This window comes from Ambystoma mexicanum, chromosome 4q (assembly GCF_040938575.1).
Source record: "Ambystoma mexicanum isolate Mex_15411 chromosome 4q, UKY_AmexF1_1, whole genome shotgun sequence".
Taxonomy (NCBI): Eukaryota; Metazoa; Chordata; class Amphibia; order Caudata; family Ambystomatidae; genus Ambystoma; species Ambystoma mexicanum.
Genome location: NC_090928.1, coordinates 1,199,549,157 through 1,199,561,921, shown reverse-complemented (window position 1 = coordinate 1,199,561,921; position 12,765 = coordinate 1,199,549,157).

Here is a 12,765-nt window from a genome sequence, read left to right as displayed (position 1 = left end):
GGTCTGAGCAGCCTGGCGTGCCCCTATGGTTTCCCCCCTGGCCTGTTGGAGATCTACCAAGGGCTCTTCAAGTGCCAATGCAGCCTGCCCTGGCAGACCCTGAGCCTGGGTGGCGGTGTCCACAGCTGCACCTGCAGCTACCACTACCCTTGGGCCCGTGGCAGTCGATGGAACGGACTGCCGGGTCATACGGGTGCCAGTGCCAGAAGCAGGAGCTGCATCCCCCGGAACCACAGGGGGTGGTGGCATGGCTGCACCAACACATGGCACAACATTGTGCTCAAGTGGCGCACCCCTGCCTCTTCCCCCTCTGTGGCTGCCCTGGACACCGTGGAGTCCCCCTACTCCCTGGTCACCATGGCCACGTCCCCGACCACGCCCGCCACGAGGAGGACGCCCAGCTGAGGCGCCCCTCACCTTTGGTGGCCTCCCAACCATGGCACAGATGTAGTAGTGCTGGCACAGATGGAGTGGTGCCAATGGGAGGTGTACACCACAATTGACCTGGGCAATTGGGGTGAAGGGGGTGGGAAGCAAGATGTTAACAGCCCCCCTGCACCTGCAAGGCTGTATGTGACCCCGGTGATGTGGTGACGGGTCACGTAATGCTCAGGCACCCCAAAACTGCAGTAAAACTGTGCACGCAACCCTGCAGCCTACATGCGTGGATTCAACCTCCCGCAGTACGCGGTGGCACCCAGTAACACGAATAACGCGTACGCGTGGGACACGCAGGCTACTATGACATCGAAAATGGGTGCGATACACAGGGGCACCCGCAGTGGGAAAAAGAGCATGTGCGACTCACCGTCTGACTAGCGCGATGCAGAAAAACACGCGTAGCCAATACCCCCGCCAAAAGAAGAGATACGTCCTTGATAGCTGTGAAGTTGTGATGGTGCGCGAAACAACAGGAAGCAGCAACACACGTCGGTCTCCATGAAAGGCACGTACAGCGAACTGCTGGGCCCGCTCACCTTTAACCTGTGCTGAGGGAAACGCACGCGCGTGTCACGTCACTTACGCGCATGGGCCCTTTCCTCGTATTGCACACGGACGTGCAGTTTTTCACGCGCGCTTACGCGCATGGTCCCTTTCCTCGTATTGCACGTGGACGTGCAGTTTTTCACGCGCGCTTACACGCATGGGCCCTTTCCTCGTATTGCGCGCGGACGTGCAGTTTTTCACACATGCTTACGCGCATGGGCCCTTTCCTCGTATTACACGCAGACGTGCAGTTTTCCACGCGCGCTGAAATGCCCATGCACGTCTGTACGCGTCACGTCACAGGGGCGCTTGCGCTTGAGGGGCCTTCTGTCCAATGAAAATGCGTATGCGTGCAGACGCGCTTACGCGCTAAGGGCCTTTCCTCGAATTACACGCTGACGTGCAGATTTTTCACGTGCCAAATCACTCCGTATCAAGCTGGCCACGCGTAAGCACACGGAAGACCACGCTCCTGCCCAGAAGGCCGAACTACTGCCCCCCAGAGCCCCGAGCACGCTCCCACCTGCCATCTGCTGCTGCCTGACTGCCTGCTGCCCACGTGCCCTGCCATTTGCTGCCTGCACATCAGCCAGGGGTGCTGTTGCTGTGACCACCCCTGCTGGAATCGAAGACTCCCGACTGAGATTCCATCGCTCCACAGCCCAGCCCCAGGACCCAGTTGCCCACCCACTCCTGCCTCTGGGTTGTCATGTCGGGGCAAACACCATCTGAGACCACTGACAACCCCCGGCCAGAGAGGCAGAGGGGCACCAGCTTCAGTGCCACCGAAGTTGGTGTCCTGGTGGAGCAAGTCCTGGGGCAATATGATGCCCTCTTTGGAAGTTCCCGCGCCGACAAGGAAGGACGGACTCAGATCTGGACTGACATCGTGACTGCCATCAACGCGGAGGGGGTGGCAGTCCGCGATTTACAACATGTCAAGAAGCGCTGGGAGGACTTCAGGTCCAGGGCCCTGAACAAGGCCCGGCGCCTCTTGAAGGCAGCGGATGCCAAGGGGCGCCGGGGCCACTTGTCGGAAGAACAGATGAGGGTCCTGGAACGCATATCCCCAGCGCTCCACGTCCAGGTCCTTGAGAGGCAGACCCGTCTGGAGTCGAGCGGTGAGTGTACATGCATCCTGATTGTGAGCAGTGCATGTGGTGATTATTCAGTAGTGTGCAGGTTGCACATCTGTTTGTATGGGGTCGAGTATGGGTGGGGGTGTACAGGGCCGTGGGGCTAAAACATGCGAGGGCTGGTATGTGTGAGACATGGATGGTGCTTGTGTGTGTAGGCTTGCATGCCAAATGCAGTTGTGTGGGCACACATGTTTGGATGAATGTGTATGTAAGTAGACATGTCTGTGATGTCACGCATGTATGTTGTTTTCGGCTGCATGTATCAGCACTGTGTACATGTGCATGTGTGTGTATTTGACAAGGGTGCAACAGTGATGCAACATGGATGCATGTGACAGCGGTATGTGGAAGCCTGATTGGCAGATGTGACATGGATGCCCTTCTTAACACTGCGACACTTGGCAGAGGTGTACACATGCATGCACGTGTGGTGGTGTGTGTACATGTGTGGTGCACTTCCTTTGTTGCATGTGATGTCTGGCTCACCTTTGGCTGCTCATGCTGTTGTATGTGTATGGATGGTGCTGGCAGTTGCGATATGGCTGTGGTATGGCTCATGTGTGCGAGTTGAAATGACATGTGTGTTGGGGATTGTGATGACATGTCTGAGGTTTGCCAATGCCACTCATGTACAACTGTCATGTGTGTATGTGTCCATTGTTCAGTGCCCTGATGCCTGTGTTTTGTTTCTCCCTGTCTGCAGCGTCAACTGATGAAGAGGGTGGAGAAGGTGCTGTGGAGCACAGCGGCGGGGATCCCACCGCCAGCCGGAGACGCAAGGCCCGGCTCCCCTCCCATGTTGTGATCTCGTCGGGGAGTGAGGAGTCCGGTGCCGCGTCCCAGGCCGCAGCTGCCGGGGGGAGGTCCAAGAGGCGGAGGTTGGAGTTGGACTCCTCGGCAGCAGAAGGGGCAGCTGGGACCCCACAGGGCCCAACAGGGGAAGATGGCACGGAGTCATCCAGGTTGGTGGGGGGTTTGGTGGAGGAGGAGGCCGTGCAAGCACCAGAGACGGGGTCTGGAGGTGGGAATCCCACTGGTGCTAGTGGTGCAGTGCAGGACCAGGGACAGGAGGCAGCACAGGCCGCCACGGAGGTGCCTGTGTGCAATCCTGTCCCTGATCCTGTCCCTGCATCATCTTGCACCAGCAGGGATGCCTACGTCCAGACCCGTTTCCAGGCAGGGGATGAGCTCACGTCAACTGGCCTTCCTCTGCCTGTGGACGTGGCTATCCGGGTCCGGGTTGAGCCTGTCCTGGCTGGTGTGGCGTTGCGTCAACGGGCCATGTGAGGTGACCTGCAGTCTTTTCATGAGGAGACTGCACGTCATCTCGAATGGCTCGTTGACCACGTCAGCCTGCTGGGACAGGTCACCCAGGCCGGATTCCTCCGTCTGATGGGGCTTGCTACGACCCCCTCCTCAACTGGACCCCCTACGCGCCAGTCGTCCTCCGTGCCATCTTCCCACCCATCAGTCACCTGGGTGCCCTGTGGAGCTGCCTCTGATGGTGCGGCCAGGCTGGTGGAGGAGGCATGCCTGCCACAGTCGGGAGTGGGACGTCCAGCAGGGGTGGCCACATCTACGACTGCACCCCAGCCGGCGGAGGATGTGCAGGCAGCAGGAGGCAGTGCACGGGCAGAGGCACAGCAGCAGCAGCAACGTGGTGGGAGCCATGAAGGCTCGGGGCCTTCAACATCGGAGGGGCAGACATCGGCCGGAGGGCAGGAAGACCCAGGACAGAGAGTGTCTTCCGTGTGGCAGCGGTTGGGCCACGCCATAGATGCGGAGCGGCAGCGGGCGGAAGAGGCACGGCTCACAATGGTCAGGGCGGAGAACTCCATGCGGAGGGCCCTGAGGCGGGCCGAGTGCCTCGAGGCAATCCGCAGGGGTTTGGAGGTGGACACGTCGACGGCCCTGCGGACCCTCGGGGCCATGGAGGAGGACCGCCTCCGGGACATTGAGGAGGAGTTCGATGATGCCCTGGCTCGGGACATCCACAAGTGAGCCGTGAAACTAGCCCGCTGCCCTTGTATATAGTTATGTAGGTAGTGTTAGGTTTCATTTTTGTTTTGATTTTATTTGGACCTTTCGGACATTGGCCACATTTTTATATATAGTTTATTTTATTAGTTAGTGTAGTTAGATAGGTTTCCTTTCTTTTGTTGGGATAATGGACCCTGGCTTGTTCCCATGTACATAGTTCACTGTTGGATTGTATTTATTTTTTCACATTTTAACCAGGGAGCAATGGCTTTCTTTTTTATTTCCCATTGGATTTTGTTTTGTGGACATTGACTTTGGACAACATTACTTTGGAATTTTATTTTTGGTTTTGCTTTTTTTCACGGACATGCTTCTTTTAATTTTTGTACATTTACATTTCTGTTTCTTCATTTTTGATTCTATTTATGTTTCCTTTAATACATATTTGTTTTGGTGAACTTCAATGTGTGGTATCTCATTGGTTTCATGCATTTCATGATATGTGTTTTGAGATTCACTGACACCCATTGGGTGTATGTGAGGGAAATGTGTTTGTTTCGGAACTTGCAATTGGTGTTCTGTGATGTAATTGCAAATTATGAGTGGGTGGATGCAATACTCGGGTGGGTGTTTTGCATTTGGAGGCTGACCATAGGGACCAGGGATCTAGATTGCGATGACATGTTGGCTGGGGAACATGAGTTGCACATGGGTGGGGGCCTGCTGGCAGGTGCCCCACAGTGCTGGGGGGTGGGGGTGGTGGGGAACATGAGTTGGACATGGGTGGGGGCCTGGTGGTGGGTGCCCCACAGACCTGGGGGGGTGGGGGTGCTGGGAGACATGGATGGGGGCCTGGTGGAGGCTGCCCCTGGTGGCTGGGGGGTGGGGGTGCTGGGAGACATGGGTGGGGGCCTGGTGGAGGCTGCCCCTGCACTGCTGGGGTGGGGGTGCTGGGAGACATGGGTGGGGGCCTGGTGGTGGGTGCCCCACAGTGCTGGGGGGGTGGGGGTGGTGGGAGACATGGGTGGGGGCCTGGTGGAGGCTGCCCCTGGTGGGTGGGGGGTGGGGGTGGTGGGAGACATGGGTGGGGGCCTGGTGGAGGCTGCCCCTGCACTGCTGGGGGGTGGGGGTGGTGGGAGACATGGGTGGGGGCCTGGTGGAGGCTGCCCCTGGTGGCTGGGGGGTGGGGGTGGTGGGAGACATGTGTGGGGGCCTGGTGGAGGCTGCCCCTGCACTGCTGGGGGGTGGGGGTGCTGGGAGACATGGGTGGGGGCCTGGTGGAGGCTGCCCCTGGTGGCTGGGGGGTGGGGGTGCTGGGAGACATGGGTGGGGGCCTGGTGGTGGGTGCCCCTTGTGGCTGGGGGTTGGGGGTGCTGGGAGACATGGGTGGGGGCCTGGTGGTGGGTGCCCCTGCACTGCTGGGGGGTAGGGGTGCTGGGAGACATGGGTGGGGGCCTGGTGGAGGCTGCCCCTGGTGGCTGGGGGGTGGGGGTGCTGGGAGACATGGATGGGAGTCTGGTGGAGGCTGCCCCTGGTGGCTGGGGGGTGGGGGTGGTGGGAGACATGGGTGGGGGCCTTGTGGAGGCTGCCCCTGGGGGGTGGGGGTGTTGGGAGACATGGGTGGGGGCCTGGTGGAGGCTGCCCCTGCACTGCTGGGGGGTAGGGGTGCTGGGAGACATGTGTGGGGGCCTGGTGGTGGGTGCCCCACAGTGCTGGGGGGGTGGGGGTGGTGGGAGACATGGGTGGGTGCCTGGTGGAGGCTGCCCCTGGTGACTGGGGGGTGGGGGTGCTGGGAGACATGGGTGGGGGCCTGGTGGAGGCTGCCCCTGCACTGTTGGGGGGTGGGGGTGCTGGGAGACATGGGTGGGGGCCTGGTGGTGGGTGCCCCACAGTGCTGGGGGGGTGGGGGTGGTGGGAGACATGGGTGGGGGCCTGGTGGAGGCTGCCCCTGGTGACTGGGGGGTGGGGGTGGTGGGAGACATGGGTGGGGGCCCGGTGGAGGCTGCCCCTGCACTGCTGGGGGGTGGGGGTGGTGGGAGGCATGGGTGGGGGCCTGGTGGAGGCTGCCCCTGGTGGCTGGGGGGTGGGGGTGGTGGGAGACATGGGTGGGGGCCTGGTGGAGGCTACCCCTGCACTGCTGGGGGGTGGGGGTGCTGGGAGACATGGGTGGGGGCCTGGTGGTGGGTGCCCCACAGTGCTGGGGGGGTGGGGGTGGTGGGAGACATGGGTGGGGGCCTGGTGGAGGCTGCCCCTGGTGGCTGGGGGGTGCGGTGGTGGGAGACATGGGTGGGGACCTGGTGGAGGCTGCCCCTGCACTGCTGGGGGGTGGGGGTGGTGGGAGACATGGGTGGGGGCCTGCTGGCATGTGCCCCACAGTGCTGGGGGTGGGGGTGGTGGGAGACATGGGTGGGGGCCTGCTGGAGGCTGCCCCTGCACTGCTGGGGGGTGGGGGTGGTGGGGAACATGAGTTGGACATGGGTGGGGGCCTGCTGGCAGGTGATCCACAGTGCTGGGGGGTGGGGGTGGTGGGTAACATGAGTTGGACATGGGTGGGGGCCTGCTGGCAGGTGCCCCACAGTGCTGGGGGGTGGGGGTGGTGGGAGACATGGGTGGGGGCCTGCTGGATGCTGCCCCTGCACTGCTGGGGGGTGGGGGTGGTGGGAAACATGAGTTGGACATGGGTGGGGGCCTGCTGGCAGGTGCCCCACAGTGCTGGGGGGTGGGGGTGGTGGGAGACATGGGTGGGGGCCTGGTGGAGGCTGCCCCTGCACTGCTGGGGTTGGGGGTACTGGGAGACATGGGTGGGGGCCTGGTGGTGGGTGCCCCTGCACTGCTGGGTGGTGGGGGTGCTGGGAGACATGGGTGGGGGCCTGGTGGAGGCTGCCCCTGGTGGCTGGGGGATGGGGGTGCTGGGAGACATGGGTGGGGGCCTGGTGGAGGCTGCCCCTGGTGGCTGGGGGGTGGGGGTGGTGGGAGACATGGGTGGGGGCCTGGTGGAGGCTGCCCCTGGTGGCTGGGGGTGGGGGTGCTGGGAGACATGGGTGGGGGCCTGGTGGTGGGTGCCCCTGGTGGCTGAGGGGTGGGGGTGCTGGGAGACATCGGTGGGGGCCTGGTGGTGGGTGCCACTGCACTGCTGGGAGGTGGGGGTGCTGGGAGACATGGGTGGGGGCCTGGTGGTGGGTGCCCCTGCACTGCTGTGGGGTGGGGGTGCTGGGCGACATGGGTGGGGGCCTGGTGGAGGCTGCCCCTGGTGGCTGTGGGGTGGGGGTGCTGGGAGACATGGGTGGGGGCCTGGTGGTGGGTGCCCCTGGTGGCTGGGGGGTGGGGGTGCTGGGAGACATGGGTGGGGGCCTGGTGGAGGCTGCCCCTGGTGGCTGGGGGGTGGGGGTGGTGGAAGACATGGGTGGGGGCCTGGTGGAGGCTTCCCCTGGTGGCTGGGGGGTGGGGGTGCTGGGAGACATGGGTGGGGGCCTGTTGGTGGGTGCCCCTGGTGGCTGGGGGGTGGGGGTGCTGGGAGACATGGGTGGGGGCCTGGTGGTGGGTGCCCCTGCACTGCTGGGGGTGGGGGTGCTGGGAGACATGGGTGGGGGCCTGGTGGAGGCTGCCCCTGGTGGCTGGGGGGTGGGGGTGCTGGGAGACATGGGTGGGGGCCTGGTGGAGGCTGCCCCTGGTGACTGGGTGGTGGGGGTGCTGGGAGACATGGGTGGGGGCCTGGTGGAGGCTGCCCCTGCACTGCTGGGGGGTGGGGGTGCTTGGAGACATGGGTGGGGACATGATTTGAGTGTGTGTGTATAAAGAAATAAATAGTATAAAGGTTTATAAGTGATAGTTGATTTTAGGAAATTGAAAAAAATACAGTAAATTCATTTTACAGATTACACAAGCTAAAAGTCTGTTTGAAAATGTGTTCATCTACTGTACAGAAAATATGCATACCTGAAGTTTGTGTTCATGCATATGGATATGCATGGAGCTGCAAGTAGAAATCTTGGAGACTTGTACAGTATTTCTGGTAGATGGTGCTTACCAATGATATGACACTTGTACTCAGAGAGATTCACAGTACATTTGCAGTGCTGATCTATGATGATGCAGTTAGATGTAGATGTCTTGAAAGTGATTGGTGCATGGTCATGTGATTTCTTAGCTACATCCAATGAGGGAATGGCAGAGAGAGTGAAGTGGAAATGGTAGAAGGTCTGTTCATGTTACGATATGTCCGCGGACATCAGGAGTTACATCCAGGGATTTTTGGGTTCAGAAGCTATGCAAATGAGAATGAGTACTAAAAGGGATTGGACAGGAAAGTTTAGTGGGTGTGTTGTGCCAGAAGAGAGTTTCTCATATACTGTTTTTGCTGAGAGAACAACAGATAGCTATGTCTGTGTATTTTAGGAAAAAGATTGTATGGATTTTGGGAGATTCATGGATATATTGGTTGAAGGTGCATGCAGAAAGCTGTGGAGTAGCTGTAGATCTTGAATTCCCACATGCGGAAGTACACTGGCATGGAGTACGTGGAATGAAGTGGTTGGACTTGCTACCTCTCTGTGCTACTTTGGAGACAGAGCAACATCCAGACATAATTGTAATTCATTGTGGAGAGAACAGTTTAGGACATGTGACTGGAATTTTTTTGCAATTTGCTATGAAAGAAGGACTTGGGAAGGTTATGGACATGTTTCCTAATTCTCAAGTGATATTTTCACGGATTGCGCAGAGACAAATGTGGCTTCGTTCTTCTTCATTTGGTCCACAAATGGAAAAAGCAAGGCGCAATGTGAATAAAGCTGTTTGTGCCTTTCTAAAAGATTTTGGCATGTCTTCTTTTCACAATGAAAATGTTCTGTTTCGTAGTACAAACATTTTTTCGCAAAGATGGAGTCCATCTTACTTATGGTCGCAATCAGATTTTTCTGAGAAAGGTACAAAATGCATTGCGACCTTTTTTGAAATTACATCATCCATTTTGAAGTAGTTGTTAAGCATTTATAATTTTTGACTTAAAAACACCTCCCAAAGGCTGTTTTCAGAGCCACCACTTCCTTCCAGAGAAAATTGCAATGTTTGTGATAGGGTAGCAACCCAATTTTTTAAATGTTCGCGAACTGTCCGCGGACTTCTAAAAAATACAAAGGGCCCTGCTTCATTTATTTTCACTTCTATTTTTTAACTGTGAAAGGTGGCTCTGAAAAGAGCCTTATTTATTTTGTTGATTTTTGATATTTTGTATTTTGTTTGGTTTTTTATACACGACACACTAGGAGAGGAGGGGAAGGAAGGTAAAGGGGGGGACACCAACCACTGGGATAAGAAAGGGCGAGCTGAGAGAGGAGGATGTAGATTGGGTTTTTTTTGGGTAGTGAGCAGATCTTCTAGTGCTCTGAGATGTTAGTCTCAAAAGCACTACGAAGTCGCTCCCCCCTGCAGAGTACTGTGTCACAGTACATACATACAACTGTGACCCTCGAAAGGTAAGGGTCATCAGCATTCTGTATGGCCTGTGAGGCAGCTTGAGGAAGACGCTGTCCCACAGAGGTGGTCCTTGTGGTGACAGGATCAGAAACAGAGGATGAAGTAGATGAAATCAACCCGTTACATTCTTCGCAAGGTACAACCCTGCGAAAGCCCCAGAGTGAAATGACCTCAGGTGTCGCTTCATAGTAGTGGTCCCAAAGCTGTACTTACCGTGCTTCCCGCGACTGAGTATCATTTTGCTCTCATTGCAGGTAACACGGTTCGCACGAGCCTTAGGAACATTCCCATGAATGGTAAATAACCGCCACACCCAACACTCACGCCTAGTGCGGTCAGTAGGGTTTTCCTCTACCTCATTCTCATCATCCTCTTCTTCCTCCTCTGCATCCTCACTCCTGTTCCCCTCTTCAGGCCCTTGGGGAGGTGGTGGTGGTGGTGTGTGATGTCATCTTTGATGTCCTGGGTGTTAGTCTTAGCAGTGCACGGTGGTGGCGCGAGTTATGGTTGCTTAGCTTACCATAACTGGCGAATTTCAAGGGTTTTTCGGTTTTACTTGGAACCATAACGTCCCTTTGACAAAGTTTTTTCACTGAATTTCATAGGTTTTTATCAGCGCAACTTAACCATAACGTCCATTTAACGTTTTTTCACTGAATATATATATATATATTGTTAATTGCATTTACTATTGGATCGCAAGCCTGTTGAGTCACGCCCCACTTATCCAATATGGCGGCTTAAGTGTGCTGATGATTCCCGGTCCGTTATTGCTCTAGTTATCAGGGAATGGAAATACACGCCAGGCCTGTCGGATCTTTTATAATCCGGAAACCCTTTTAACTTTCACAATCTGACGAAGCCCGCCAGGGTGAAACACCTAGTTGTGCTTTTCTCTGCTACCTCCGGTCCACCATGCGTTAATTAAAGGACATTTGAAAGAGTCCTTGCGGTCATCGTGAATATTGGAATTCAAGGAGGAGTGCCGCTGCAAACTGACAATGCACAGTTTTCCATATATATATATATTTTTTTTTTTCTTCTATATACATATTCAAAAACCGTTGCCCAAAAGGAACAGTGCCATGCCTCTATTACTAGCTGGTTCCCCAGGGCTGGAGTAGGCTACACTCCAAATTCATTAGCAAAAACTGTCTCCCAAGGTCAAAAGGCATGAGCCTTAACTGGCCAATAGGGGAACAAACAAAGCCCAGGCACTCAAAACCTTATTGTAGTATCAAAATGCAGTTTAGTATTGTTATAACATCACATCATTAAAAAGCATATTCTGGTAATATACCCAATATTGGCAGACCAGGGAAAGAAGCACATACCCCCTTGGGTAAAAAATGCAGCACGCTCTTAAAAATCCATATCATTTGAAGAATTTCTCAGAGCAAAACGAATTTGCAGTAATAATTTTGATGATCAGACTGAATCCAAAACCATTAGCCAGAGATTTGTGAAGAGAGGTTACAAAGAGAACACCACAGAGAAATCCATTAATAAGGCTGAGCAATGTTTAACTCTAACCACAAGATAATAAGATTAGATTTATTACAGGTGTTAACCATCAAGCTAAGGAAGTGAGAACCATCATGCTTAAACACTGGAATATACCTACTAGTGACAGAGACTTGGGTGAAGTGTTGGGCACTTTCCCTCAGGTCACATTCTATAAAGCCCTGTCACTCAAAAACATCTTATCGCCCAATAGGTTGAGAACAGGGACTGACAACAACAGTAGGTTACACATTAAGAGCCGGCCAGTTGGCTTTTACAAAGGCTCTCAAAATGTGCACATATGTCACCAAAGATCCATATGCAACACTGGGTGGAAAAACTTGGACATATAAGCACAATATCAACTGTTTATCCAAATTTGTTGTTTAGGATATTTCATGTATTTGTGGTTTACACTACATAGGTTCGACGATTGGCGCATTAAAGTTGTGCAGGACGCCATCTTTGAACATTCTAAATGTTATGTAGGTACACATAGAGGGTCTAACCTATTATAAAAATACACTATCCAAGATTGCTGATGTTGTAGACAGATTTGTAATTGTAATTGGTTATTTATAACGCACTTAATACCCAGAAGTTTCTATTAACAGATTATGGGCCTCATTAGAACCCTGGCGGTAGCTGTGCTGGTAAAAACGGCACGGCTGCTGCCAGGGTTTTTTTTTCTTCGGCACCTGGTAATGGGGACTTACCAGGCATTACAGCCATGGCGGTAATTCCCCTTCGCCGGGCGCTGGAAAAATTACTCTCCATTCGAGTCCCATTGTGCAACAGTGCCAGTGCTTCCGTCAAAGTCTGTGAGCGGTTGCCAGACACCCGCTCGCAGAACGCGGCGTATGTTGGTCCGGTAACAACGGTGCCGGTAGCTTACCAGCACCGTTGTTACTGGACCCACACTCGTAATGAGACGATGGGCCTCATTACGACCCTGGCGGTATGGGGTTAACGGCGCCGGTAGAGCTGCCAGCGCCGTTAACCCCATACTGCCTCATTACGATGTCCACTCGCGGGACCCGCTCAGGACGCCTGGTTTTACCAGACGTCCTTAGTTGGTCCTGCGAGCGACCCAGCATGCTAACAACGAGTCCGTCATTAACGAGCCCGTTGTTAGCATGCTCCCCATTCCCATTGAGCCCTATGGGGGCTCAAATGGTAATGGGGATGTACCGAGTCCGGGTTCCTTGAATGGGGAAATACCGGGCCTTCCTAGGTCGGAATGGCCCGGTATTTCCCCATTCAGGGAACCCGGACCTGAGTTTGGAGGCAGCCATGCTCTTGTTAAGGGCATGGCTGCCTCCAAACTCGTAATGAGGCCCGATGTCTCTAATTCGCATGTCCACAACACTGAAAAATAAATCTCTACCATAATGTTAAAAACCATTCAGCATAAGCATGCTGGATAAAGTGCAAGTGCCTCAATTGTACAAATAAGAAGGTTCTTCACGATGTATACATCAACAACATTGCAAGATACCCCACAATGGCATAGCACCTTTATCCTCCTGCGCAATTGCCCATGTTAAAGTGCAAATTGAGATCAAGCACTTCACATATTTATAATCGTTATCAGGGACGTAATTTCACCAAAATGCCAGAGGTAGCGCGAGTGACAACACACGACCTTTGACCTCTGATGACATCACAGAAAGTGATGTCA